The sequence below is a fragment of the Phascolarctos cinereus genome, unplaced genomic scaffold (genome assembly GCF_003287225.1).
Source record: "Phascolarctos cinereus isolate Bilbo 61053 unplaced genomic scaffold, phaCin_HiC Scaffold_3;HRSCAF=262, whole genome shotgun sequence".
NCBI lineage: Eukaryota > Metazoa > Chordata > Mammalia > Diprotodontia > Phascolarctidae > Phascolarctos > Phascolarctos cinereus.
The window spans coordinates 148,994,551-149,000,851 of record NW_027555736.1 but is presented as its reverse complement, the minus strand read 5'-3'; positions in this window follow the sequence as shown (position 1 = coordinate 149,000,851).

The following is a 6,301-nucleotide window of genomic DNA, read 5'->3' as shown; positions in this document are numbered from 1 at the left end:
TAGTTGACTTTGATGTAATGATAAAAAAAAATCTAATCATGTGGGTTAAATGGATCCAAGCAAGTGGATTAGTCTAATTTTAGAAAATGTACTGAGAAAGGAGAGGAGAGAAAGAGTAAATTACATTCAGGAAAAGACACAAAATCCTATTACAGCAGAGGGAAAGAAGGGAGGGGGTGGGCATTGTTTGAACCTTGCTCTCATCAGATTTGGCTCAAGAAGGGAATAACATAATCAGTTAGGTATAGAAATCTAACTTGCCCTATAGGCAGGAGGAGGGAAAAGGGGAAAGAAAAGGAAGGGGGGATAGAAGGGAGGGAAACAGTAAGGCTAAAGGGAGAGAAAAGGGAAAGGGAGGGAGGGACCAAGGGAGGCAGTGGTCAAAAGCAAAACACTAGTGAGTAATTTTTAGTTACAACTTCACTAATGTGAAAATATGTTTAATAGGAATGTAAATGTATAGCCTATATCAGATTGTGCACCGTCTTGGGGAGGGTGGTGGGGAGGAAGGGGGAGAAAAATTTTAAACTCAAAAGCATATGGAAGTGACTGTTGATAAATCAAAATAAGTTAATAATATGAAAAAAAAAGGAAAACAAAAAAAAAAGCTGAGAATGACACTGAGGTTGTGAGCCTGGGTAGATGGTGGTATCTTTGACAGTAATAGGAGAGTTAGGAAGAGGGGACAGTTTTGGGGAAAAGATAATGATGAGTAAAAGGATGAGTAAAGGATATAACATACAAACTCCTTGGCCTGACATTGGAGGGCCTCATAATCTAGCTCAAACCTAATTTGCTAGCCTTATTTCACATTATTCCCTTTCACATTACCTAAACCGCTAGCTAGTATCTTAACTTGTCATCTCTTTACATTCGAGGCAGTAGTAAGGTGACATAGTTGATTGAGTACTAGAGTTAGAGTCAGGAAGATCTGAGTTCAAATCCTACCATTGACACTAAGTGTATGCTTATAGGAAGGTCAGTTAGACTCTCTAAATCTGTTTCCTTTTATCTGTAAAGGAGAATTATAATACTTCACTGGGTTGTTGGGAGGCTCAAATGAGCTAAGCTGTGTGCAAAGCACTTCCTGAACTTAAAATACTTTGTAAATATCAGTTATTGTTATATTTTCTCACATTACCTCCCATTCCTGATTCTCACTCCCTCCTCTTACCTTCCTTCAGGGTTCAACTCAGGCTTTCCTTCTTGTGTTTATCCTTCTCTGATCCCAAATCACCACCCCACCCCCTCCAGATAAAAATGGCCTCTCCCTTCTCAAATATTTCTAGGGCACCTTATCTGAATCTCTCCTCTAGGCCCCCAACACATTTGACTTATTGTTATGATAATAGCTATTATATAGTCTATTAATAGTCTATTACAGGTAATAGCCATTAATATATGTAATATGTAATAGATATTATATTAATATATTATATGTAGCTATTAATATATCAATAGCTATTCTATATCTATGCATTAATATATAGCTATAATAATGCATATTAATATACAGCTATATATTAATATAACAGCTATTAATAGTCTATTATAACAATAGCTTGTTATTTAAAGTTTTTGAGTAAATGTATTATTAGCTCATTTGATCAAACAAAACTGTGGGGGAAGTGGGTTTGTTTGTTTTTGCTTGTTTACATTTTACAAAGGAAGAAACAGAAACTCAGTGAGTTTCAGTATCCAGGCTCACACAATAAGAAGGCATATCAAGCAGGATTTGAACCCAGGTATTCCCGTCTCAAAATTTCCTCATCTGTAAATGAGGAGGTGGGACCAGATGGCGTCTGAGGTTCCTTCCGGTTCTGAATCTATGATCTCAAGGCCAAAGCTCTATCCAGTATGTTACACTGCCTTATCCATACACTTATAAGGATTTTAAAGGACTCTTTAAAGGATTTTAATCTTAGAATCCTTTCTGGAATTTACTTGCTGTGTGACCCTGGGTAAATCGCAGCCTCTCTCAGTTTCAATGGACTCAATGACTTCAAAAGACATTCCAACTCTAAAGCTATGATCACTTGATGTGTTACCTTTATATTACCCGTCTCTAGAACTTAGCAGGCCTTCAGTAAATGTTTGTCGAGTGGAATTAAAATGCATGAGAGGAAATGATTGCTCAAGTAACATCCTATCCAGAGGTGGGAGAGGATGGGATCAAGGACATGGGAGAAGGGATTAAACCTAGTGAGGAGAAAGATACTTCTTCAGTGAAGAGAGAGAAGGAGGGAAGAGTAGATGAGAGATAATGCTGAGCAGGAGCACTGAAGAGATTCCCTTCAGATGGCATGTCTTCTAAGTGAAGAAAGAGGTTATCCTCTGCTCCAAGCATGGGGGCCTCTGGGTAAGGGTGGGGAGAGGAAAGATTGAAAAGTGGAAAGGAGGCCGCTTAAGAAACTTCCCCTGACCACTCCCCCCACCCAGCCCACCCATCTTTACTTCTCTGAATTCTTGTAGCATTTTTTTTGCATCATACAATTAGCACCTGTCTTGTCTAATTCTCTGCAAAACCCACAGATAATTTAACACTTTATTATGTACTCTAGTGTTCTCTAGTTCATCAGTATCATCTTCATCAACAAATATTTATTGTTGTCATGGGATTTCAAAGTGATTAAATTGTGGGAATTGGAGGAATTGAAGCTGACCAGCAGGCAGCTGCCTACTCTGTGGACTCCTCTGAGTGTAGCCTTGCAACTAAGGAATAAAGATGAATGGCCCCTTCTTGCCTTTTACTAGGAAGGCATCAACCAAATGGACAGCAAATGATCCCAATACACCTTTCTTCACCACAGTCGAAGACCCATAGAGCCCAGAGAGCTTTTCACAGCAACAACAGCCAAGGAATAACAACAGAGACCTTCTTCAAGTGAAAGGCACACTGAGACCTCCAGTAGGGAAGCCAGGGCTCCATTATAGGCTTGGTTCAGATTCACTGTGGGAGCTAAGGAAAATCACTTTACCTAGAATTTCCTAACTATAAAATTGGAATAAGAAGCTCTGCCTAAGTGCAATGATTCAAATTTATATAGATTTTAAAGTGACAAAGCAATTTACAGACATTATCTAACTCTATCTTCATAATGGCCCTGTGAGGCAATATAGGACAGTGCATAAAGTTCTGGACTTAGAGTCATGGAGGCCTGGGCTTAAATTCTGCCTCTTATACTTGGTAGCTATGTGATCTTAGAAAAGACATTCCACCTCTCTGTCTTGAGAAACTCTAGTATTTTTTCAGAATCAGAAATCAAATATTTAGAATTGGAAAGCGCCATAGAAGACCATCTATTATTCCAAACCCTTCGTTTTTTGGAATAGGAAGACATAGGTCCCATTGAGGCTAAGCCACTTGCCCACAGTCACACACGTAGAAAGAAGATATAGACAAATTCTTGACTGGTAGGCTTTCCCCAGCCTAGAGAAGATCGTAGATTCGTCAGTAAAAGCCTACAAGTCATAGGTGTTAAAGTTTAAAAGGACCTTAGAGGCTGTTTAATTCAACCCTCTTTTTACAGATAAGTAAACTGAAGGCCAGAGAGGTGGAATTTTCCTAAGGCTACACATATAGTCATCGAGAGAGTCAGCATTCTAATTGAGATCTTTTTTACTTTAAGACTAGCACCCCTTCCACTACCCCTACACTGCCTTCCTAAGTAACTTAAATATTAAGGAGGACTGAACTTGGAGTCAGAACACCTCGATCCCAGAGAGAACAACTAGAGTTCCATGACTTTGGTAAAGTCATTTTATCATCTTTGAGCCCGATTTTCCTTACCTGTAAAATGGAATGAGGACCTTCATTACTTATCACATGAGACGGTTGTGTGGAAGGCCCTTTGGGATCAGTTCTTAAAGTGCTATGTGAACGTTCTATTTCATAGCCAGAAACGATCAAAGATTCAAGGTGCAGAATGAGAAACAGCATTATTGGATATGGCCCAAGGCAGGAATTTGTTTTACTTTACTTTACTATCCGTATGTGTTTTAAAAGGGGGAAGTTCTGCAAAGGGGGTGAAACTAAGAGGGAGCGAAAAATAAATGCTTGCTAATTTTTTTTAAACTAAAGTAAAAAATAAATTTAAAGAAGACATATAAGTATGTGACGTGGGGTTACAGGGAGGAAATATTATCACAACCAGTGCCTACTTCTCTGTGGTGATAAGGACCAGGCTATGTGCTGCCAATCAATCCCCTCATCTATTACATGTACCTCCCAACACTAGAGGATACCCCTTTGTAAGTGGCATTCCAGATTCTAACCTTAGTCTAGGACTCTAGGGTTTGGCATGATCTAATCAGATTATCACTTGTAGCCTCTATCTTACAAGGAAGATGCCTCCTCTCATACCTTATCCTTCTGTTTCATTGTCAGTTACTTAAAAAGCATATTTTATAAAACTTTAATCAATTTATTAGATACATTTTAGGGCAAGTTAGCACCAATGTACTCATCCTGTTCAGTTCTACCTCAATAAAATATCACCTTCCCATGTACTACCACCCCTCTGAGCAGTAGATTGACCCAAAATTCTCAGATCAGTTACCCCAAGCTATTCACAGTGGGAAGCTAGCAAGAATGATCACCTAAGCTTTTTCTACTCACATCAAAACCTCCATAATCAGTCAGTGCCTAATCTGTTGCTTTCACTCGGGAAACTGAGTACCCAGCAGTTTTGCCTTGGTATGGGATAGGAAGGACAATTGCAATCTGGTGCTGGTCTCTGGGCTAGGTGGCCAACATTTATCTCTACTTCAGAATCCTTAGGGCTTTTCAGGTGTGGGTTATCACAGGGTAAGCCAACCGCATTCTTTGAGGAAGAATAACCAGGTTTCCCTAGCAGAGAGTTATTGCTCCAATTTCTTTTCTCATATTTAGCTCAGCCTTTCTTTCAAATCCCCCACATTGGTGTCCTCTGCCAGTCATGATCTTCAGTATATAGGACCCTGGAGTTGCTTGGGCAGGAAATGTCGTAAGGAGGAATCAATAGAGTAAACTGTGGATCTACAACTTGAAGGGATCTGATGTGATTAGAAATAAATTAAGTAAATTGATAAAGGCTTCCTGGAGGAGGTAACTGTTGAGTTGGTAGCTTAGCATGGTGCCTGGCACATAGTAGGAACTTAATCAATGTTGATTGATTGATTGGTATAACTCCAAGGTAAGGGATGAGGTGGGGTTTTACCTTCTGTTGTCACCATGATTAAAAATGAAAGGACTGTTGTCCCTGAGAGCTGTTGACATGCACTGTCTTGTTGTTGTGGTAATGGTGTTCGGTTTTTTCACCAAGAACCTTCTCAAGGTGATAAGAGTGGTTGGGCTTTGATGGATGGGACAGTCTATGAGGGATTGGAATGACCGAAGGTCCCTGACTTAGTCCTTGCATTGTTTTCCATTTTTTCCATTAGTATTCTCTTCTCTTTCCTTTATTCCATACTTTTCCTCTGCTTCTTTACTTCCACACTTCTGTTCCATCTCTGACTCAGTTCTCCCAGTGGAGCAGAGTTGTAGAATCTGTTTGTTTCTCTACTGCCTGTCCCCTCTGACAGCCTGAGGGAAAGTTCATCTCCCCACCCCCTGGATTCCTAACCCACACACTGGAGTGTTTCTGACCCTTGTTCATTTTTGTGCTTGTTTGGTTAAGAGACCGGCAGGGTCTTCGCCAAGATCACCATGTTATTGGTGTTATCATCATTATTGTTTTTAGGAGGGATTGGGAACCTTTCTGGGATGCCCCAAGCAAAAATGGGCTGGGTACGATTGTCCAAATTCTGTTGTAGCATCTGCCACCTGCTGGTCAGATTCAAGTTCCAAGTAAATATTTCCTGTCCAGAGCCAATCCTTGCCTTGAAATCCTTGACTGAAGGATACAAATTATGAAATCTGTGAAGTTGGTCTTCAGTAATTCTTGGCTTCCTTTTGCAGCCTTTTCTCCCCTGCTGGGTCTTTCACACCAAAAGCAAAGGAAGAACTTAAAATCCCATAATACAGATGAGGAAAACTGAGGGCTGATGAGGTCAAGCGACTTGCCTAGTGAGGGGACAAACTTGGATTAGAATACCTGACTTTCATCTTGGTGTTCTCTTCACTGTACTACAGTGAGTCGGCTTAGGCTCATAGTGCGTAGACCTGGAGGGCACCTTTAAGTATTGGAAGGGAAGGATGAGACATTCTTCAGAGGGAAAACAGACTTACGGGGACAACTGATAGAGCAGCAAACTTTATCATGAGGTAAGAAGAAAATTCCCAACAATTAGAGCAATCCACAATTAAAAACGCTGCTTAAGA